At 39.8% G+C, this 26,222-nt stretch overlaps 1 long non-coding RNA gene across 1 annotated transcript; it reads right to left on the reverse strand.

The window, feature by feature from the left end:
- LOC143728812 (uncharacterized) lies at positions 1–25,947 on the reverse strand. The gene is made up of 3 exons (XR_013199903.1): positions 25,726–25,947; positions 332–355; positions 1–19 (listed from the first exon to the last, which is right to left on the reverse strand). It is a non-coding gene; the product is annotated as an uncharacterized LOC143728812 (long non-coding RNA).
- Positions 25,948–26,222: the final 275 nt, after the last annotated feature.

Consider the following 26,222-nt stretch of genomic DNA (forward strand, 5'->3'; position numbering starts at 1 on the left):
CCCAGAATACCCTAGAAACCTCCTAGCAACACCCTAGCAACCACCCAGAATACCCTAGCAACCACCTAGCAACACCCTAACAACCACTCCGAACACCCTAGCAACCGCCTAGCAACACCCTAGCAACCACCCAGAACACCCTAGCAACCGAGTAGCAACACCCTAGCAACCACCCAGAATACCCTAGCAACCACCTAGCAACCACTCAGAACACCCTAGCAACCGCCTAGCAACACCCTAGCAACCCCCCAGAACACCCTAGCAACCACCTAGCAACACCCTAGCAACCACCCAGAACACCCTAGCAACCGCCTAGCAACACCCTAGCAACCACCCAAAACACCCTAGCAACCACCTAGCAAAACCCTAGCAACCCCCTAGCAACCACCCAGAACACCCTAGCAACCGCCTAGCAACCACCCAGAACACCCTAGCAACTGCCTAGAAACGCCCTAGCAACCACCCAGAACACCCTAGCAACCACCAGAACACCCTAGCAACCACCTACCAACCCCATAGCAACCACCCAGAATACCCTAGCAACCGCCTAGCAACACCCTAGCAACCACCCAGAACACTCTAGCAACTGCCTAGCAACCACCCAGAATACCCTAGCGACCGCCTAGCAACACCATTGCAACCACCCAGAACACCATAGCAACCGCCTAGCAACACCCTAGCAACCACCCAGAATACCCTAGCAACCTCCTAGCAACACCATAGCAACTACCCTAGCAACACCCTAGCAACCACCCAGAACACCCTAGCAACCGCCTAGCAAAACCATAGCAACCACCCAGAATACCCTGGCAACCGCCTAACAACGCCCTAGCAACCGAGTGGCGAGTTTTGCCACTGCAAGCACCACTTCACATTTTCTTCTGGAAATGTACATTCTAGTTAAGTTGGCTTGGAAAAGCCAACTTACTGATATTGTATTTAAACTTATTAAGTTGGCTTGTGAGAGCCAACTTACTGAAATCCTATTTAAACTTATTAAGTTGGCTTGTGAGAGCCAACTTACTGATATTGTACTTAAACTTATTATTAAGTTGGCTTGTGAGAGCCAACTTACTGATATTGTACTTAAACTTATTATTATTAAGTTGGCTTGTGAGAGCCAACTTACTGATATTGTACTTAAACTTATTATTATTATTATTATTCTTTTTCTGAGACTAAAATTTCCAACTCTATCTCCTCCTAGAGCTTTAACTCCACATACTCCAAACTCGGCACGGACACTCAAACTGTTCTGACTTAGTGTGCTATATCTTTTCTAACTGATCGAACTTACGGTTTTCCTAAAAATGACGATCAAAGTCGGAAAAAACTCCCATTGACTTGAACACCCTAGCAACCACCCAAAATACCTTAAATCACCCTAGCAACACCATAGCAACCACCCAAAATACCCTAGAACACCCTAGCAACACCCTAGCAACCACCAGAACACCCTAGCAACTGCATAGCAACCACCCAGAACACCCTAGCAACCACCCAAAATACCTTAAATCACCCTAGCAACACCATAGCAACCACCCAAAATACCCTAGAACACCCTAGCAACACCCTAGCAACCACCAGAACACCCTAGCAACTGCCTACCAACCCCCCAGAACACCCTAGCAACCACCCAAAATACCTTAAATCACCCTAGCAACACCATAGCAACCACCCAAAATACCCTAGAACACCCTAGCAACACCCTAGCAACCACCAGAACACTCTAGCAACTGCCTAGCAACCCCAGAACACCCTAGCAACTTCCTAGCAACCACCCAGAACACCATAGCAACCACCCAAAATACCTTACAACACCTTAGCAACACCATAGCAACCACCCAGAACACCATGGCAACCATCCAAAATACCTTAAAACACCCTAGCAACACCATAGCAACCACCCAAAATACCGTAGAACACCCAAGCAACACCATAGCAACCATCCAAAACACCCTAGCAACCACCTAAAATACCTTAGCAACCGCCAGGCAACCACCCAGAACACCTTAGCAACCCACTAGAAACACCCTAGCAACTTTAAATTACTTCAAACTATACTTCAAACTTTAAACTACTTTAAACTTTAAACCATTAAAACTTTAAACTTTAAACTTTAAACTACTTTAAACTTTAAACTAATTTCAACTTCAAACTACTTTAAAATTTAAACTAATTTAAACTTTAAACTAATTTAAACTTCTTCAAACTTATTGGTCCAAACTTTCACAAGACAACTTAAAGTTTGTCTCGACGAACTTTTTCTAGTTATTATTAAGTTGGCTTGTGAGAGCCAACTTACTGATATTGTACTTAAACTTATTAAGTTGGCTTGTGAGAGCCAACTTACTGATATTGTACTTAAACTTATTATTATTATTATTATTCTTTTTCTGAGACTAAAATTTCCAACTCTATCTCCTCCTAGAGCTTTAACTCCACATACTCCAAACTCGGCACGGACACTCAAACTGTTCTGACTTAGTGTGCTATATCTTTTCTAACTGATCGGACTTACGGTTTTCCTAAAAACTACGATCAAACTCGGAAAAAACTCCCATTGACTTTACATTGCGGAATCTTCAGATTTTCAAACTCCCCAACTGTCAAAAATTCAAATGTAAATCCCTTGAAACCCTAGACTGAATCAAACTGCCATTCTATATACTATATGAGCCATTGAGACTCATTTAAACTAATAAACTCATATATCTATGACACTTATCTATCTACACTTAAACTCTTAAACTCATAATAAATTAATAAACTCTAAACTTGAACTCTTAGACTAATTTAAACTTATAAACTCTAAACTCATAAACTCATACACTTATAAACTCATACACTTATAAACTCATGAATTCAAACTCTTATGAACTCAAACTCATAAATTAATAAACTCTGAACTCTTACTCATTTAAACTTATAAACTCTAAACTCATAAACTCGTACACTTATAAACTCATGAATTCATACACTTATGAACTCATGAATTCATAAACTTATAAACTCATACACTTATGAACTCATGAATTCATACACTTATGAACACAATCTTTCTATCTCTCTTTCTTTCTTTCTCTCTTTCTTTCTAAATAATCTTTCTGTATTTCTTTCTTTTTAACTAATCTTTCTATCTTTCTTTCTTTCTTTCTTTCTAACTAATTTTACTTTCTATCTTTCTTTCTTTCTAACTAATCTTTCTTTCTTTCTAACTAATCTTTCTATCTTTCTTTCTATCTCTCTTTCTAATCTTTCTTTCTAACTAATCTTTCTTTCTTTCTTTCTTTTCTAACTAATCTATTTCTTTCTAACTAATCTTTCTTTCTTTCTTTCTAACTAATCTTTCTATCTTTCTTTCTTTCTTTCTTTCTTTCTTTCTTTCTTTCTTTCTTTCTTTCTAACTAATCTTACTTTCTAACTTTCTTTCATTCTAACTAATCTTTCTTTCTAACTAATCTTTCTTTCTTTCTAACTAATCTTTCTATCTCTCTTTCTTTCTTTCTCTCTTTCTTTCTAACTAATCTTTCTATCTATCTTTATTTCTAATTTTATTTCTTTTTGCGCATGCGCGTGCGATCTGTGTTTGTGTTTGGAGCTCCGTCGAATTGATTCATTAATCCCTGATTTTCTTCTTTACCACTCATTTATAAACAAGCACTTTCTATTTTTATATCATGTGAACTTATCCTCGACACTATTCCTTATAAAAAAACAATCGGATTGCTTTGATATCGCTACTTAGATCCAACTTTCCGAATCTCGGCTACTAGCCTTTAGCCCGCTAGCATTTCACGCGTGGCCTCGCGCCTATCGACCCTCTCATTTTACACCCGTTTGACTGAAAGGATACGGGTTATATCCATCATTTCAGTCCTAAATTAGTAGTGATATTGGTAGTATCACTACTAATTTACTGTTCATCTGTTATAATGGCGAACATATCGGATGTGTGTCTAACGTTACCTCTGAGTGCAGGTGAGGACACATTCGAGCTGGTTTCGGTACGATTGGAGCTGGAGTCGGTGGAGAAACAGATCCGCGTTCTGCTGGTGAAGCAAGCCGAGCTGCGAGATCGGCGATCAACGCTTGAAACATCACGCGCCGATGCTCACAAGTCAGTGGTTAGTAACTTTTTGACTCCGACTTCGTCTACTCCGTGCGTTTCTCTGCCCAGAAGGACGCGATCATCTCTGCCTTCATTCACTCCGGCACCGAGGCAACACCATGGACCCTGGGTGATCCCACAGCGGAAGACACGAGCCAGGACCAGACCAAGGACTTCCCCGCCCCTCCCGGTCTTCGAGATCTCCACCCGGAACCGCTTCTCCCCTCTTCGCGAGCCGGAACGTGACACCGCCGTGATCATCGGCACTTCCATGGTCCGTCATGTCCGTGCTACCTCAGGTAAGCGTAAGGTGTAAGCGTAAGGCACTCACTGCTTTCCTGGTGCTCGTGTTCTTGATGTCGCTGCACAGATTCCCGAGATCCTGAACGGTGACGAGCGCGTCGGAGCTGTGGTCCTACACGCGGGGACGAACGACATCAGGCTGCGGCAGACGGAGGTTCTGAAGAAGGACTACAGAAGCCTGATCGAGACGGTTCGCAGCACATCGCCTGAAGCAACGATCATCGTGTCTGGACCGCTTCCCACGTACCGACTAGGACAAGAAAGGTTCAGTAGATTATTTGCTCTAAATGAATGGTTAATGTCATGGTGTAATGAACAGAAACTGCTCTTTGTAAATAATTGGAATCTGTTCTGGGAGCGACCTAGGCTCTACCGCGCTGATGGCCTGCACCCCAGCAGAATCGGAGCGGCTGTTCTGTCGGACAACATCTCCAAGACGTTACACACCATATGACTAGTAAGTCAAAGTCCAAATCACAGTCTTTGCTGTCCCAACTTAATTGATATAAGTAGTGTAGAACATTATATAGAAACTGTGTCTATTCCTCGCTTAGTGAGGCCAAACAATAAATCTAGTGTAGGATCTAGCAAAAATCTTATTGTAATTAAACCAGAAAATCTAAATATCAGTGAACAAAAACAATTTCTAAAGCTAGGTCTTCTAAACATTAGATCGCTCACACCTAAGGCGGTTATTGTAAATGAAATGGTCACAGATAATAGTTTCGATGTACTTTGCCTTACTGAAACCTGGCTTAAACCAAATGATTATTTCGGTCTAAATGAGTCTACTCCGCCAGGATACTGTTATAAGCATGAGCCCCGTCTGATCGGTCGTGGTGGCGGTGTTGCAACAATCTATAGAGATATTCTTAATGTTACTCAGAAAACAGGTCACAGGTTTAATTCGTTTGAAGTACTTGTGCTAAATGTTACGCTCTTAGATGCAAGAAACAAATCCATATTATCTCTAGCCTTGGCTACCCTATATAGACCTCCAGGGCCCTATGCTGACTTCCTAAAAGAGTTTGCATACTTTCTCTCAGATCTATTGGTCAATGTCGATAAAGCAATAATTGTTGGAGACTTTAACATACACGTAGATAATACAAATGATGCGTTAGGGACTGCGTTTACAGATTTATTAAACTCCTTTGGGGTCACGCAAAACGTCAGTGGTCCCACTCATCGTCTAAATCATACACTAGATTTAATTATATCATATGGAACCAATCCAACTGATATAAATATTATACCGCAAAGTGATGATCTCACTGATCATTACATGGTAACTTGTATAATACGTACTGCTGAAATTTGTCATGTTGCGCCACGTTATAGACCAGGCAGAACAATCCTTCCAACCACTATAGATAGATTCTCAAATAGCTTACCTGATCTATCTCAGCTGCGCAGTGCACCCAAACAAACAGATGAACTAGAGGAAATGACTAGCAGTTTGAGCACCATGTTCTCTAGTACACTAGATATTGTTGCACCAATTAGATTAAAAAAGGTTAGAGAGAAAACTAAAGCACCATGGTACAACAGTGCTACGCATGCAATCAAGAGAGAAACTCGTAACTTAGAGCGTAAATGGAAACAAACTAATTTAGAGGTCTTTAGAATCGCGTGGAAAGACAGTATGTCACGTTATAAAAAGGCTCTAAAAGCAGCCAGGGCTGAGCATCTCCGCAAACTAATAGAAAATAACCAAAATAATCCAAGGTTTTTATTCAACACCGTGGCTAGACTAACAAATAAACAAACATCACCAGAGCAAAATATTCCATTACAATATAGTAGTAATGATTTTATGAATTACTTCAATGAGAAAATAGAAAGCATCCGAAACACAATTGTAAATATACAATCCTCTATGATGTCTTATGATTCAGCCTCAATTATGGCCCCTCTAGAACAACTACACCGTTTTACAACTATAGGACAGGAAGAGCTAAATAAACTTATCATTGCATCTAAACCAACAACATGTTTATTAGATCCAATACCCACTAAACTACTGAAAGAAGTGTTACCTGTAGTCGAAGAGCCTCTTCTTAATATTATTAACTCGTCTTTATTTTTAGGTCATGTTCCAAAAATATTCAAGCTGGCAGTAATAAAACCTCTCATTAAGAAACCGCAATTAGATCCAAATAACTTAGCAAATTACAGACCCATCTCAAATCTTCCATTTATGTCTAAAATACTAGAAAAAATTGTGTCCGCTCAATTGTGCTCTTTCTTACAAGAAAATGATATCTATGAAAAATTCCAGTCGGGATTCAGACCGCATCATAGCACAGAAACTGCGCTAGTTAAAATTACAAATGATTTACTTTTAGCTTCTGACCAAGGCTGTATCTCAATACTAGTTCTACTCGATCTTAGTGCTGCGTTCGATACTATCGATCATAAAATACTCTTGGATCGACTACAAAACTACACTGGTGTTCAGGGACAGGCATTAAGCTGGTTTAGATCGTACTTATCAGACCGTTACCATTTTGTCTGTTTAAATGGGGAAAAATCAAAGATAACGTCAGTAGACTATGGAGTGCCGCAAGGATCGGTGTTAGGCCCTCTGCTATTCTCAATATATATGCTGCCACTTGGTAATATTATAAGAAAACATGGAATTAATTTCCACTGTTATGCTGATGACACTCAATTATATATCTCATCACGACCAGATGAAAACACTAACTTATCTAAATTGACAGAGTGTCTAAATGATATAAAATGCTGGATGACGTGTAATTTCCTGCTATTAAATTCAGATAAAACGGAGGTATTACTTATTGGTCCAAAAAACTACCCACAAAATCCCTTACAATACAACTTTAATTTAGAAGGATGTCCTGTTACTTTATCCACTACAGTAAAAGACCTGGGTGTTATACTAGACCGCAACTTGACCTTCGAAAATCATATTTCATATATTACAAGAACAGCCTTTTTCCACCTTAGAAACATTGCTAAGCTACGCAACATGCTATCTGTTTCTGATGCAGAAAAGTTAGTTCATGCATTCATGACCTCGAGACTAGATTACTGTAATGCTTTATTAGCTGGCTGTCCTGCCTCCTCAATCAACAAGCTACAGTTAGTGCAAAATGCAGCTGCTAGAGTTCTTACTAGATCAAGGAAATATGATCATATAACACCTATTTTATCATCTCTACACTGGTTACCTATCAAGTTCCGTATCAATTACAAAGTATTCCTACTGACCTATAAAGCCCTAAATGGTTTAGCTCCTGTGTATTTAACAGACCTTCTATCGCCATTCAATCCATCGCGCTCTTTAAGATCACTAAATTCGAGGCTTCTGGTCATTCCTAGGATATCTAAGTCCACTAAAGGAGGGAGGGCGTTCTCGCATTTAGCTCCTAAACTCTGGAATAGCCTTCCTGATATTGTTACAGACTCAGACTCGCTGTCCCTGTTTAAAACTAGATTAAAGACGCATCTCTTTAACCAAGCATTCACGTAATGCTTAACCTTTGATACTACTGCTGAATCAGTTCGAATGCATTAACATTATGAACATCAGCTATGCTAATTATTTCCCATCTGCCTTTCTGCTGTTATCTCGGGACGCTAGTCCCGAGGTAAATAGCGTTCGTCAGCTCCAGTTTGTATCCAGCCTCTCACGGAGACTTCAGATCCCCCAACGCCTGTGAAGAGACGACTCGACGCCTGTGAAGAGACGACTCGACGCCGGCGATATGTTATGCCATAAATTAATACTTGATTAACTAACTGTATTTTTCTATGTACATTTCCGAAATGCAATTTCTGTAAAGCTGCTTTGAGACAATGTGTATTGTGAAAAGCGCTATACAAATAAATTTGAATTGAATTGAATTGAATTGAATATTTCTTTCTAATCTTTCTTTCAATCTTTCTTTCTTTTTAGCAACCACCCAAAATACCTTAAAACACCCTAGCAACACCATAGCAACCACCCAAAATGCTCTAGAACACCCTAGCAACCACCCAGAACACCCTAGCAACCACCCAAAATACCTTAAATCACCCTAGCAACACCATAGCAACCACCCAAAATACCCTAGAACACCCTAGCAACACCCTAGCAACCACCAGAACACCCTAGCAACTGCCTAGCAACCACCCAGAACACCCTAGCAACCACCCAAAATACCTTAAATCACCCTAGCAACACCATAGCAACCACCCAAAATACCCTAGAACACCCTAGCAACCACCAGAACACCCTAGCAACTGCATAGCAACCGCCCAGAACACCCTAGCAACCACCCAAAATACCTTAAATCACCCTAGCAACACCATAGCAACCACCCAAAATACCCTAGAACACCCTAGCAACACCCTAGCAACCACCAGAACACCCTAGCAACCGCCTAGCAACCACCCAGAACACCCTAGCAACCACCCAAAATACCTTAAATCACCCTAGCAACACCATAGCAACCACCCAAAATACCCTAGAACACCCTAGCAACACCCTAGCAACCACCAGAACACCCTAGCAACTGCCTTACAACCCCAGAACACCCTAGCAACTGCCTAGCAACCACCCAGAACACCATAGCAACCACCCAAAATACCTTACAACACCTTAGCAACACCATAGCAACCACCCAGAACACCATGGCAAACATCCAAAATACCTTAAAACACCCTAGCAACACCATAGCAACCACCCAAAATACCGTAGAACACCCAAGCAACACCATAGCAACCATCCAAAACACCCTAGCAACCACCTAAAATACCTTAGCAACCGCCAGGCAACCACCCAGAACACCTTAGCAACCCACTAGAAACACCCTAGCAACTTTAAATTACTTCAAACTATACTTCAAACTTTAAACTACTTTAAACTTTAAACCATTAAAACTTTAAACTTTAAACTTTAAACTTTAAACTTTAAACTACTTTAAACTTTAAACTAATTTCAACTTCAAACTACTTTAAAATTTAAACTAATTTAAACTTTAAACTAATTTAAACTTCTTCAAACTTATTGGTCCAAACTTTCACAAGCCAACTTAAAGTTTGTCTCGACGAACTTTTTCTAGTTATTATTATTCTTTTTCTGAGACTAAAATTTCCAACTCTATCTCCTCCTAGAGCTTTAACTCCACATACTCCAAACTCGGCACGGACACTCAAACTGTTCTGACTTAGTGTGCTATATCTTTTCTAACTGATCGGACTTACGGTTTTCCTAAAAACTACGATCAAACTCGGAAAAAACTCCCATTGACTTTACATTGCGGAATCTTCAGATTTTCAAACTCCCCAACTGTCAAAAATTCAAATGTAAATCCCTTGAAACCCTAGACTGAATCAAACTGCCATTCTATACACTATATGTGCCATTAAGACTCAATTAAACTAATAAACTCATCTAACTATTGCACTTATCTATCTAATCTTAAACTCATAATAAATTAATAAACTCTAAAATTGAACTCTTAGACTCATTTAAACTTATAAACTCTAAACTCATAAACTCGTACACTTATAAACTCATGAATTCATAAACTTATGAATTCATGAAATCATAAACTCAAACTCGTACACTTATAAACTCATGAATTCATACACTTATGAACTCAAACTCATAAATTAATAAACTCTGAACTCTTACTCATTTAAACTTATAAACTGTAAACTCATAAACTCGTACACATAAACTCATAAACTTATAAACTCATGAATTCATACACTTATGAATTTTCATAAATTCATACACTTATGAACTTTTAAATTCATAAATAGTTCACCATAGCAACCACCCATAACACCCTAGCAACCACCCAAAATACCTTAAAACACCCTAGCAACACCATAGCAACCACCCAAAATACCCTAGAACACCCTAGCAACTGTCTAGCAACCCCCAGAACACCCTAGCAACTGCCTAGCAACCACCCAGAACACACTAGCAACCACCCAAAATACCTTAAATCACCCTAGCAACACCATTGAAACCACCCAAAATACCCTAGAACACCCTAACAACCACCAGAACACCCTAGCAACTGCCTAGCAACCACCCAGAACACCCTAGCAACCACCCAAAATACCTTAAATCACCCTAGCAACACCATAGCAACCACCCAAAATACCCTATAACACCCTAGCAACGCCCTAGCAACCACCAGAACACCCTAGCAACCACCCAAAATACCTTAAATCACCCTAGCAACACCATAGCAACCACCCAAAATACCCTGGAACACCCTGGCAACGCCCTAGCAACCACCAGAACACCCTAGCAACCAACCAAAATACCTTAAATCACCCTAGCAACTGCCTAGCAACCACCCAGAACACCCTAGCAACCACCCAAAATACCTTAAATAACCCTAGCAACACCATAGCAACCATCCAAAATACCCTAGAACACCCTAGCAACGCCCTAGCAACCACCAGAACACCCTAGCAACCACCCAAAATACCTTAAATCACCTTAGCAACTGCCTAGCAACCACCCAGAACACCTAACAACCACCCAAAATACCTTAAAACACCCTAGCAACACCATAGCAACCACCCAAAATGCGCTAGAGCACCCTAGCAACTGCATAGCAACCCCCAGAACACCCTAGCAACTGCCTAGCAACCACCCAGAACACCCTAGCAACCACCCAAAATACCTTAAATCACCCTAGCAACACCATAGCAACCAACCAAAATAAGCTAGAACACCCTAGCAACCAACCAAAATACCCTAGAGCACCCTAGCAACACCATAGCAACCACCCAGAACACCCTAGCAACCCCCAAAAATGCCTTTAAACATCCTAGCAACACCATAGCAACCACCCAAAAAAGCCTAGAACACCCTAGCAACACCATAGCAACCACCCAATACACCATAGCAACTGCCTAGCTACCACCCAGAACACCCTGGCAACCACCCAAAATACCTTAAATCACCCTAGCAACACCATAGCAACCACCCAAAATACCCTAGAACACCCTAGCAACTGCCTAGCAACAACCCAGAACACCCTAGCAACTAATATAAACTATAAACCCTGGCAACCACCCAAAATACCTTAAATCACCCTAGCAACACCATAGCAACCACACAAAATACCCTAGAACACCCTAGCAACTGCCTAGCAACCACCCAGAACACCCTAGCAACTAATATAAACTTCAAACTGCTTTAAAATTCAAACTAAATTTCAACTTTAAACTAATTTAAACTATAAACTAATTTAAACTTCAACCTACTTCAAACTACTTTAAACTTTAAACTAATTTAAACTTCTAAATACTTTTAACTTTAAACTAATTTAAACTTATTTAAACTTTAAACTAATTAAAACTATAAACTAATTTAAACTTCAAATTACTTTAAACTTCAAACTAATTTACACTTTAAACTAATTTACATATTAAACTAATGTAAACTTCAAACTACTTTAAACTTCTTTAAACTTTCTGGTCCAAACTTTCACAAGCCAACTTAAAGTTTGTCTCGACGAACTTTTTCTAGTTATTATTATTATTCTTTTTCTGAGACTAAAATTTCCAACTCTATCTCCTCCTAGAGCTTTAACTCCACATACTCCAAACTCGGCACGGACACTCAAACTGTTCTGACTTAGTGTGCTATATCTTTTCTAACTGATCGGACTTACGGTTTTCCTAAAAACTACGATCAAACTCGGAAAAAACTCCCATTGACTTTACATTGCGGAATCTTCAGATTTTCAAACTCCCCAACTGTCAAAAATTCAAATGTAAATCCCTTGAAACCCTAGACTGAATCAAACTGCCATTCTATACACTATATGTGCCATTAAGACTCAATTAAACTAATAAACTCATCTAACTATTGCACTTATCTATCTAATCTTAAACTCATAATAAATTAATAAACTCTAAACTTGAACTCTTAGACTCATTTAAACTTATAAACTCTAAACTCATAAACTCATACACTTATAAACTCATACACTTATAAACTCATGAATTCAAACTCTTATGAACTCAAACTCATAAATTAATAAACTCTGAACTCTTACTCATTTAAACTTATAAACTCTAAACTCATAGACTCGTACACTTATAAACTCATGAATTCATACACTTATGAACTCATGAATTCATAAACTTATAAACTCATACACTTATGAACTCATGAATTCATACACTTATGAACACAAACTCATGAATGAATAAACTCTGAACTCTTACTCATTTAAACTTATAAACTCTTAAACTCGTACACTTATAAACTCATGAATTCATAAATTTATGAACTCATGAAATCATAAACTCATAAACTCGTCCACTTATAAACTCATGAATTCATACACTTATGAACTCAAACTCATAAATTAATAAACTCTGAACTCTTACTCATTTAAACTTATAAACTCTAAACTCATAAACTCATAAACTTATAAACTCATGAATTCATACACTTATGAATTTTCATAAATTCATACACTTATGAACTTTTAAATTCACAAATAGTTCACCATAGCAACCACCCAGAACACCCTAGCAACTGCCTAGCAACCACCCAAAATACCATACAATAACCTAGCAACACCATAACAACCATCCAAAACACCATAGAATACCCTAGCAACACCATAGCAACCACCCAGAACACCCTAGCAACTGCCTAGAAACCACCCAAAATACCTTAAAACACCCTAGCAACACCATAGCAACCATCCAAAATAGCCTAGAACACCGTAGCAACCATCCTAAATAGCGTAGAACACCCTAGCAACACCATAGCAACCACCCAGAACACCCAAGCAACCACCCAAAATACCTTAAAACACCCTAGCAACACCATAGCAACCACCCAAAATACCCTAGAACACCCTAGCAACTGCCTAGCAACCACCCAGAACACCCTAGCAACCACCCAAAATACCTTAAATCACCCTAGCAACACCATAGCAACCACCCAAAATACCCTAGAACACCCTAGCAACCACCAGAACACCCTAGCAACTGCATAGCAACCACCCAGAACACCCTAGCAACCACCCAAAATACCTTAAATCACCCTAGCAACACCATAGCAACCACCCAAAATACCTTAGAACACCCTAGCAACACCCTAGCAACCACCAGAACACCCTAGCAACTGCCTAGCAACCACCCAGAACACCCTAGCAACCACCCAAAATACCTTAAATCACCCTAGCAACACTATAGCAACCACCCAAAATACCCTAGAACACCCTAGCAACACCCTAGCAACCACCAGAACACCCTAGCAACTGCCTAGCAACCCCAGAACACCCTAGCAACTGCCTAGCAACCACCCAGAACACCATAGCAACCACCCAAAATACCTTACAACACCTTAGCAACACCATAGCAACCACCCAGAACACCATGGCAACCATCCAAAATACCGTAGAACACCCAAGCAACACCATAGCAACCATCCAAAACACCCTAGCAACCACCTAAAATACCTTAGCAACCGCCAGGCAACCACCCAGAACACCTTAGCAACCCACTAGAAACACCCTAGCAACTTTAAATTACTTCAAACTATACTTCAAACTTTAAACTACTTTAAACTTTAAACCATTAAAACTTTAAACTTTAAACTTTAAACTTTAAACTACTTTAAACTTTAAACTAATTTCAACTTCAAACTACTTTAAAATTTAAACTAATTTAAACTTTAAACTAATTTAAACTTCTTCAAACTTATTGGTCCAAACTTTCACAAGCTAACTTAAAGTTTGTCTCGACGAACTTTTTCTAGTTATTATTCTTTTTCTGAGACTAAAATTTCCAACTCTATCTCCTCTTAGAGCTTTAACTCCACATACTCCAAACTCGGCACGGACACTCAAACTGTTCTGACTTAGTGTGCTATATCTTTTCTAACTGATCGGACTTACGGTTTTCCTAAAAACTACGATCAAACTCGGAAAAAACTCCCATTGACTTTACATTGCGGAATCTTCAGATTTTCAAACTCCCCAACTGTCAAAAATTCAAATGTAAATCCCTTGAAGCCCTAGACTGAATCAAACTGCCATTCTATATACTATATGAGCCATTGAGACTCATTTAAACTAATAAACTCATATATCTATGACACTTATCTATCTACACTTAAACTCTTAAACTCATAATAAATTAATAAACTCTAAACTTGAACTCTTAGACTAATTTAAACTTATAAACTCTAAACTCATAAACTCATACACTTATAAACTCATACACTTATAAACTCATGAATTCAAACTCTTATGAACTCAAACTCATAAATTAATAAACTCTGAACTCTTACTCATTTAAACTTATAAACTCTAAACTCATAAACTCGTACACTTATAAACTCATGAATTCATACACTTATGAACTCATGAATTCATAAACTTATAAACTCATACACTTATGAACTCATGAATTCATACACTTATGAACACAATCTTTCTATCTCTTTCTTTCTTTCTCTCTTTCTTTCTAAATAATCTTTCTATATTTCTTTCTTTCTAACTAATCTTTCTATCTTTCTTTCTTTCTTTCTTTCTTTCTAACTAATTTTACTTTCTATCTTTCTTTCTTTCTAACTAATCTTTCTTTCTTTCTAACTAATCTTTCTATCTTTCTTTCTATCTCTCTTTCTAATCTTTCTTTCTAACTAATCTTTCTTTCTTTCTTTCTTTCTTTCTTTCTTTTCTAACTAATCTATTTCTTTCTAACTAATCTTTCTTTCTTTCTTTCTAACTAATCTTTCTATCTTTCTTTCTTTCTTTCTTTCTTTCTAATCTTTCTTTCAATCTTTCTTTCTAACTAATCTTACTTTCTAACTTTCTTTCATTCTAACTAATCTTTCTTTCTAACTAATCTTTCTTTCTTTCTAACTAATCTTTCTATCTCTCTTTCTTTCTTTCTCTCTTTCTTTCTAACTAATCTTTCTATCTATCTTTATTTCTTTCTAATCTTTCTTTCAATCTTTCTTTCTTTTTAGCAACCACCCAAAATACCTTAAAACACCCTAGCAACACCATAGCAACCACCCAAAATGCTCTAGAACACCCTAGCAACCACCCAGAACACCCTAGCAACCACCCAAAATACCTTAAATCACCCTAGCAACACCATAGCAACCACCCAAAATACCCTAGAACACCCTAGCAACACCCTAGCAACCACCAGAACACCCTAGCAACTGCCTAGCAACCACCCAGAACACCCTAGCAACCACCCAAAATACCTTAAATCACCCTAGCAACACCATAGCAACCACCCAAAATACCCTGGAACACCCTAGCAACCACCAGAACACCCTAGCAACTGCATAGCAACCACCCAGAACACCCTAGCAACCACCCAAAATACCTTAAATCACCCTAGCAACACCATAGCAACCACCCAAAATACCCTAGAACACCCTAGCAACACCCTAGCAACCACCCAGAACACCCTAGCAACCACCCAAAATACCTTAAATCACCCTAGCAACACCATAGCAACCACCCAAAATACCCTAGAACACCCTAGCAACACCCTAGCAACCACCAGAACACCCTAGCAACTGCCTAGCAACCCCAGAACACCCTAGCAACTGCCTAGCAACCACCCAGAACACCATAGCAACCACCCAAAATACCTTACAACACCTTAGCAACACCATAGCAACCACCCAGAACACCATGGCAAACATCCAAAATACCTTAAAACACCCTAGCAACACCATAGCAACCACCCAAAATACCGTAGAACACCCAAGCAACACCATAGCAACCATCCAAAACACCCTAGCAACCACCTAAAATACCTTAGCAACTGCCAGGCAACCACCCAGAACACCTTAGCAACCCACTAGAAACACCCTAGCAACTTTAAATTACTTCAAACTATACTTCAAACTTTAAACTACTTTAAACTTTAAACCATTAAAACTTTAAACTTTAAACTTTAAACTACTTTAAACTTTAAACTAATTTCAACTTCAAACTACTTTAAAATTTAAACTAATTTAAACTTTAAACTAATTTAAACTTCTTCAAACTTATTGGTCCAAACTTTCACAAGCCAACTTAAAGTTTGTCTCGACGAACTTTTTCTAGTTATTATTATTATTTTTTATTACCACTAAAATGTTTGACTCTAACTCCTCCTAGAGCTTTAACTCTACAAACTCCAAACTCGGCTCAGACACTCAGACTGTTCTGACTTAGTGTGCTATATCTTTTCTAACTGATCGGACTTACGGTTTTCCTAAAAATGACGATCAAAGTCGGAAAAAACTCCCATTGACTTAACATTGCGGAATGTTCAGAATGTTCAGAACTCCCCAACTGTCAAAAATTCAAATCTAAACTCCTTGAAGCCCTAGACTGAATCAAACTGCCATTCTATATACTATATGAGCCTTTGAGACTCATTTAAACTAATAAACTCATATATCTATGACACTTATCTATCTACACTTAAACTCTTAAACTCATAATAAATTAATACACTCTAAACTTGAACTCTTAGACTTATTTAAACTTATAAACTCTAAACTCATAAACTCATACACTTATAAACTCATACACTTATAAACTCATGAATTCAAACTCTTATGAACTCAAACTCATAAATTAATAAACTCTGAACTCTTACTCATTTAAACTTATAAACTCTATCTCAGATTTTCAAACTGGCCAACTGCCAAAAATTCAAATCTAAATACCTTGAAGCCCTAGACTGAATCAAACTGCCATTCTATATACTATATGAGCCATTGAGACACATTTAAAACTAATAAACTCATATATCTATGACACTTATCTATCTACACTTAAACTCTTAAACTCATAATAAATTAATAAACTCTAAACTTGAACTCTTAGACTAATTTAAACTTATAAACTCTAAACTCATAAACTCATACACTTATAAACTCATGAATTCAAACTCTTATGAACTCAAACTCATAAATTAATAAACTCTGAACTCTTACTCATTTAAACTTATAAACTCTAAACTCATAAACTCGTACACTTATGAACTCATGAATTCATACACTTATGAACTCATGAATTCATAAACTTATAAACTCATACACTTATGAACTCATGAATTCATACTCTTATGAACACAAACTCATGAATGAATAAACTCTGAACTCTTACTCATTTAAACTTATAAACTCTTAAATTCGTACACTTATAAACTTATGAACTCATGAACTCATGAAATCATAAACTCATAAACTCGTACACTTATAAACTCATGAATTCATACACTTATGAACTCAAACTCAAACTCATAAATTAATAAACTCTGAACTCTTACTCATTTAAACTTATACACTCTAAACTCATAAACTCGTACACATAAACTCATAAACTTATAAACTCATGAATTCATACACTTATGAATTTTCATAAATTCATACACTTATGAACTTTTAAATTCATAAATAGTTCACCATAGCAACCACCCAGAACACCCTAGCAACTGCCTAGCAACCACCCAAAATACCATACAACACCCTAGCAACACCATAACAACCACCCAAAATACCATAGAATACCCTAGCAAACCCTAGCAACACCATAGCAACCACCCAGAACACCCTAGCAACTGCCGAGCAACCACCCAAAATACCTTAAAACACCCTAGCAACCACCCAAAATACCCTAGAACACCCTAGCAACTGCCTAGCAACCACCCAGAACACCCTAACAACCAACCAAAATACCTTAAATCACCCTAGCAACACCATAGCAACCACCCACAATACCCTAGAACACCATAGCAACACCATAGCAACCACCCAGAACACCCTAGCAACCACCCAAAATACCTTAAACACCCTAGCAACCATCCTAAATAGCGTAGAACACCCTAGCAACACCATAGCAACCACCCAGAACACCCTAGCAACCACCCAAATTACCTTAAAACACCCTAGCAACACCATAGCAACCACACAAAATACCCTAGAACACCCTAGCAAATGCCTAGCAACCACCCAGAAGAACCTAACAACCACCCAAAATACCTTAAAACACCCTAGCAACACAATAGCAACCACCCAAAATACCCTAGAACACTCTAGCAACCACCAGAACACCCTAGCAACTGCCTAGCAACCGCCCAGAACACCCTAGCAACCACCCAAAATACCTTAAATCACCCTAGCAACACCATAGCAAACACCCAGAACACCCTAGCAACCACCCAAAATACCTTAAATCACCCTAGCAACACCATAGCAACCACCCAAAAATACCCTAGAACACCATAACAACCACCAGAACACCCTAGCAACTGCCTAGCAACCACCCAGAACACCCTAGCAACCACCCAAAATACCTTAAATCACCCTAGCAACATCATAGCAACCACCCAGAACACCCTAGCAACCACCCAAAATACCTTAAATCACCCTAGCAACACCATAGCAACCACCCAAAATACCCTATAACACCCTAGCAACCACCCAGAACACCCTAGCAACCACCCAAAATACCTTAAAACATCCTAGCAACACCATAGCAACCACCCAAAAAAGCCTAGAACACCATAGCAACCACCCAGAAAACCCTAGCAACAACCCAGAACACCCTAACAACCACCCAAAAAGCGTTAGAACACCCTAGCAACCCCCAGAACACCCTAGCAACTGCCTAGCAACCACCCAAAATAGCCTAGAACACCCTAGCAACCACCCAGAACACCCTAGCAACCACCCACTATACCCTAGAACACCATAGCAACACCCTAGCAACCACCAGAACACCCTAGCAACTGCCTAGCAACCACCCAGAACACCCTAGCAACCACCCAAAATACCTTAAATCACCCTAGCAACACCATAGCAACCACACAAAATACCCTAGAACACCCTAGCAACCACCCAGAACACCCTAGCAACTGCCTAGCAACAACCCAGAACACCCTAGCAACCACCCAAAAAGCGTTAGAACACCCTAGCAACACCATAGCAACCACCCAGAACACCCTGCAACCACCCAAAATACCTTAAAACACCCTAGCAACCACCCAAAATAGCCTAGAACACCCTAGCAACACGATAGCAACCACCCAGAATACCCTAGCAACTGCCTAGCAACCACCCATAACACCCTAGCAACCACCCAAAATACCTTAAAACACTCTAGCAACACCATAGCAACCACACAAAATACCTTAGAACACCCTAGCAACACCATAGCAACCACCCAGAACGCCCTAGCAACCACCTAACAACCACCCATAACACCCTAGCAACACCATAGCAACCACCCAGCACACCCTAGCAACTGCCTAGCAACCACCCATAACACCCTAGCAACCACCAAAAATACCTTAAAACACCCTAGCAACACCCTAGCAACCATCCTAAATAGCATAGAACACCCTAGCAACAGCATAGCAACCACCCAGAACACCCTAGCAACCACCCAAAATACCATAAAACACCCTAGCAACACCATAGCAACCACCCAAAATACCCTAGAACACCCTAGCAACTGCCTAGCAACCACCCAGAACACCCTAACAACCACTCAAAATACCTTAAAATACCCTAGCAACACCCTAGCAACCACCCAAAATAGCCTAGAGCACACTAGTAACACCATAGCAACCCCAAGAACACCCTAGCAACTAGCCAAAATACCTTAAAACACCATAACAACGCCATAGCAACCACCCAGAACACCCTAGCACTGCCTAGCAACCGCCCAGAACACCATAGCAACCACCCAAAATACCTTACAACACCCTAACAAAACCATAGCAACCACACCAGAACACCTTGGCAACCATCCAAAATACCTTAAAACACCCTAGCAACACCATAGCAACCACCCAAAATACCATAGAACACCCAAGCAACACCATAGCAACCACCCAAAACACCCTAGCAACCACCTAAAATACCTTAGCAACCGCCAAGCAACCACCCAGAACACCTTAGCAACCCACTAGAAACACCCTAGCAACTTTAAATCACTTCAAACTATACTTCAAAACTTTAAACTACTTTAAAGGGGGGGGTGAAATGCTGTTTCATGCATAGTGAGTTTTTCACACTGTTAAAGAGTTGGATTCCCATGCTAAACATGGACAAAGTTTCAAAAATGAAGTTGTAAGTTTGATGGAGTAATTCTGTTCCAAAAATACTCCTTCCGGTTTGTCACAAGTTTCGGAAAGTTTTTTTCGAATACGGGCCTGTGTGACGTCAGAGTCGCCGGAATTTCCTTATACGGGTCTTAAGGGCACTTCTCCCGGAAGGGCGCGCGCGCATCTGTAGCCTAGTGCGTGCGAGAGTACGCCTATGCCCATCAGAGCGCTGGGCTCGGCTGCGCTGCAATTAAAAAAATGGCACCAAAAAAGTGTGTTTTTGGTTGCCAGGGCAAAACAACATTGCACAAATTTCCAGAGAACCCAGCGTTAAGGGACCTGTGGATGGATTTTGTTTTTCCAGAGCAGCAAAGGAGTTGTGCAAGTGTTTTTGTTTGTTCCCTTCATTTCGACAGTAATAGTTTTATAAACAAGGCCCAGTTCAACGCCGGATTTGCAGATCGCCTAATACTCAAAGATGGAGCAGTCCCAACGATAAAGGTTCACGGTCGTGCGTTGGAACCGCAGGCGGTGAGTAAAACTGCTTCAAATGTCTGTGAGTTGTTAACTATCGGCGTGTAAGCACAGAAAGTAAACAACATGATCACATACAGTTAATGTATCTATGGAGCATGCGATGTATGGTGTGTGTTTAAATACATTTGTTTAGCTGGCCACTGTAGGTGTCAGTTTGTTTATTGTAAAAATAAATCATGTCCTCATAAACCAGTCTGTCTGTTTACAACACACAAATGTTGTAAAACTCGCGCATGACATGGTGTTCTAAAAACACTGCGCTCAAGTTCAAATCATTTCTATTTTTAAAAAAACGCTCGAGACCTTATGTTTTTCACCCATTTCACTGCCCATCTCACGTTTTTGTGAGCAAAAACGCGTTCTGTATGAACGAGCCCTTATATTGTTTAGATCCTTGTTTTGCATGGGATTACTATTTGATTGTAGTCTAGCAAGGTTATTATTCTGAAAGTCATGTTGCCAGTAAAGAACCACATGGTATTTATTTATTTAATTATTTCTTTATATAATGTATGGCTGAATCTGATTGTTAGCTATGGTTTATTTTCGGATGTCACTCACAGCTTCCAGACGCTCTCAACGCAAAAGCTTCGCGCGCTCGTGTCGTGATTATTTAGCTCCGCCCACACGGTACGCCTCCACACGCTCGGGTTTTTCCGGAAAGACTCGGTACAGCCTATCTTTCTTTTATAAATATAATAAAACTAAAGACTTTTTGGAGATATGAAGGATGCAATACTACTTTATAGGTACTCAAGATTAACATGAGATTGAGTGAAACTGAGCATTTCACCCCCCCTTTAAACTTTAAACTATTTCAAACTTTAAACTGCTTTAAACTACTTTAAACTGCTTTAAACTGCTTTAAACTACTTTAAACTTTAAACTAATTTAAACTTTAAACTACTTTAAACTTTAAACTAATTTCAACTTCAAACTACTTTAAAATTCAAACTAATTTAAACTTTAAACTAATTTAAACTTCTTCAAACTTATTGGTCCATACTTTCACAAGCCAACTTAAAGTCTCAACGAACTTTTTCTAGTTAAGTTGGCTTGTGAGAGCCAACTTACTGAAATCCTATTTAAACTTATTAGTGGTGCTTGCCTATGGCAAAGCAACACTATTGTTATCTCACATACTTATTAGTGGTGCTTGCCTATGGCAAAGCAACACTATTGTTATCTCACATACTTATTAGTGGTGCTTGCCTATGGCAAAGCAACACTATTGTTATCTCACTTACTTATTATTCTTATTCTTCTTATTCTTATTCTTCTGGCCACTTTTTGACGCGCTACTCCTCCCGCAGTTTTTGTCACAGACCCACGAATGAGGCGTCAAATGGTGCGGCCTGTTCGGGAATGGTGTGCTATGACTTTTATAAGGGATCGGGGGTACGATGTTCGCCCCAGGGGCGAAAAACCGGCCGAAAAATTCCATAGACTTAACATTGCGTCAAACTTTGACGAGTCGTAGCTCGGAACGAGGATGTCGCAGAAACGTGTAATTTACCACATTTGAAGAGGCTGACAGACTCTGTAAGAACATACCACACAATGGGGTAAAAGTTGCACCCCTGGGGGGCAGGAGCTGCCCAAAGTTTCCCCATTGACTTACTATGGTGTAGGACGGCCCATGAAATGGGCCGTCCTACACCATAGAAACCGCTTTTATATTGAACATAACTCTGGATCACAGTGTCGTAGAGACAAAGGGGCGGGCTCATTTTACTCAGACAACCAATCAGTCTCTCAGGATCATTGTGAAGCTATCAAGCCACGCCCTAGCAACCATTTAGAGCACCTTAGCAACAACTCCCATAGACTTCCATTGAAAGAGATCGAAGGGATATCTCTGGACTGAATTGTCATAGAAACATGAGGGTGGTCTCGTTTGACTCGGGGCAGCAAACAGCCAATCATGAATCACCTCAACACTTCCTAGCCACGCCCTAGCAACCATTGTCGAGCACCTTAGCAACCAAAATCCAAAGAGGGATATCTTCCATTCTGAATGTCACAGAGGCATGGGAGTTGGTTTATATCATTCATACTGACAAGCAGCCTTTGGAGTTTCATGATTGGCAGCTGCCAAGCCACTCCCTAGCAACCAAACAGAGTACCCTAGCAACCATTTTGCAAGACCTATATCTCTGCATCAAAACATCGTATAGAGATGGGGGTTGGTTTATACATTCACATTGACTTTGGAGCTTCATGATTGGCAGCTGCCAAGCCACTCCCTAGCAATCAAACATAGTACCCAAGCAACCGTTTTGCAGTGAATAGCTACATGCTAATATTGATTAGCTAAGTGCTAAATCATGCCAATAAAATGCTACAAACTCAACAAACTTTCTAACTAATCTATCTTTCTTTCTCTTTCTTTCTTTCTAACTTATCTATCTTCCTTTCTTTCTAACTAATCTTTCTTTCTAACTAATCCAACATTCTTTCTTTCTTTCTTTCTAACTAATCCATCTTTCTTTCTAACTAATCTATCTATCTTTCTTTTTAACTAATCTATCGATCTTTCTTTCTAACTAATCTATCTATCTTTCTTTCTAACTAATCTTTCTTTCTTTCTAACCAATCTATCTTTCTTTCTTTCTTTCTAACTAATCTATCTTTCTTTCTAACTAATCTATCTTTCTTTCTTTCTAACTAACCTTTCTTTCTTTCTTTCTTCCTACTTAATCAATCTTTTTTTCTAACTAATCTATCTATCTTTCTTTCTGACTAATGTATATTTCTTTCTCTTTCTTTCTTTCTAACTAATCTTTCTTTCTCTTTCTTTCTTTCTAACTTATCTATCTTCCTTTCTTTCTAACTAATCTTTCTTTCTTTCATTCTAACTAATCTTTCTTTTTTCTAACTAATCCATCTTTCTTTCTTTCTTTCTTTCTTTCTTTCTTTCTAACTAACCCACGAATGAGGCGTCAAAACGTGCGGCCTGTTCGGGAATGGTGTGCTATGACTTTTATAAGGGATCGGGGGTACGATGTTCGCCCCAGGGGCGAAAAACCGGCCGAAAAATCCCATAGACTTAACATTGCGTCAAACTTTGACGAGTCGTAGCTCGGAACAAGGATGTCGCAGAAACGTGTAATTTACCACATTTGAAGAGGCTGACAGACTCTGTAAGAACATACCACACAATGGGGTAAAAGTTGCACCCCTGGGGGGCAGGAGCTGCCCAAAGTTTCCCCATTGACTTACTATGGTGTAGGACGGCCCATGAAATGGGCCGTCCTACACCATAGAAACCGCTTTTATATTGAACATAACTCTGGATCACAGTGTCGTAGAGACAAAGGGGCGGGCTCATTTTACTCAGACAACCAATCAGTCTCTCAGGATCATTGTGAAGCTATCAAGCCATGCCCTAGCAACCATTTAGAGCACCTTAGCAACAACTCCCATAGACTTCCATTGAAAGAGATCGAAGGGATATCTCTGGACTGAATTGTCATAGAAACATGAGGGTGGTCTCGTTTGACTCGGGGCAGCAAACAGCCAATCATGAATCACCTCAACACTTCCTAGCCACGCCCTAGCAACCATTGTCGAGCACCTTAGCAACCAAAATCCAAAGAGGGATATCTTCCATTCTGAATGTCACAGAGGCATGGGAGTTGGTTTATATCATTCATACTGACAAGCAGCCTTTGGAGTTTCATGATTGGCAGCTGCCAAGCCACTCCCTAGCAACCAAACAGAGTACCCTAGCAACCATTTTGCAAGACCTATATCTCTGCATCAAAACATCGTATAGAGATGGGGGTTGGTTTATACATTCACATTGACTTTGGAGTTTCATGATTGGCAGCTGCCAAGCCACTCCCTAGCAACCAAACATAGTACCCTAGCAACCGTTTTGCAAGACCTATATCTCTGCATCAAAACATCGTATAGAGATGGGGGTTGGCTCTTTTTACTCATGCTAGCAAACAGGACTTGCTACATGCTAAACATGCTAGCAGTGAATAGCTACATGCTAATATTGATTAGCTAAGTGCTAAATCATGCCAATAAAATGCTACAAACTCAACAGTAACCATCTTTGACAACTACCAACCACCTAGTAACACCATAGCAACCACCCAAATTACCCTAGCAACACCCTAGCAACCACCCAGAACACCCTAGCAACTGCCTAGCAACGCCCTAGCAACCACCCAGAACACCCTAGCAACCGCCTAGCAACCACCCAGGATACCCTAGCAACCGCCCAGCAACACCCTAGCAACCACTCAGAACACCCTAGCAACCACCTAGCAACACCCTAGCAACCACCCAAAACACCCTAGCAACCGCCTAGCAACACCCTGGCAACCATCCAGAATACCCTAGCAACCGCCTAGCAACACCCAGGCAACCACCCAGAACACCCTAGCAACCGCCTAGCAACGCCCTAGCAACCACCCAGAATACCCTAGCAACCGCCTAGCAACGCCCTAGCAACCACCCAGAATACCCTAGCAACCGCCTAGCAACACCATAGCAACCACCCAGAACACCCTAGCAACCACCTAGCAACCACCCAGAACACCCTAGCAATGCCCTAGCAACCACCCAAAATACCCTAGCAACCAACCAGAACACCCTAGCAACCACCCAGAATACCCTAGCAACCACCCAAAACACCCTAGCAACCACTCAAAACACCTTAGCAATGCCCTAGCAACCACCTGAACAACATGAATAAGCCATATCTCAGCACCAGAACATAGTACAGACATGTTTGTTGCCTAGTATGCAATCATGTACCACACCCTAGCAACCGAGTGGCGAGTTTTGCCACTGCAAGCACCACTTCACATTTTCTTCTGGAAATGTACATTCTAGTTAAGTTGGCTTGTGAAAGCCAACTTACTGAAATCCTATTTAAACTTATTAAGTTGGCTTGTGAAAGCCAACTTACTGAAATCCTATTTAAACTTATTATTAAGTTGGCTTGTGAAAGCCAACTTACTGAAATCCTATTTAAACTTATTAAGTTGGCTTGTGAAAGCCAACTTACTGAAATCCTATTTAAACTTATTATTATTCTTTTTCTTCTTCTTTTTCTTAACCAAAATTTTCTGACTGCTACTCCTCCTAGAGCTTTAACTCTACAAACTCCAAACTCGGGTCAGACCTTCAGACTGTTCTGACTTAGTGTGCTATATCTTTTCAGACTGATTTG

This window comes from Siphateles boraxobius, unplaced genomic scaffold, assembly GCF_051911475.1.
Source record: "Siphateles boraxobius isolate OS27281-9 unplaced genomic scaffold, OSU_SipBor_1 8, whole genome shotgun sequence".
NCBI lineage: Eukaryota > Metazoa > Chordata > Actinopteri > Cypriniformes > Leuciscidae > Siphateles > Siphateles boraxobius.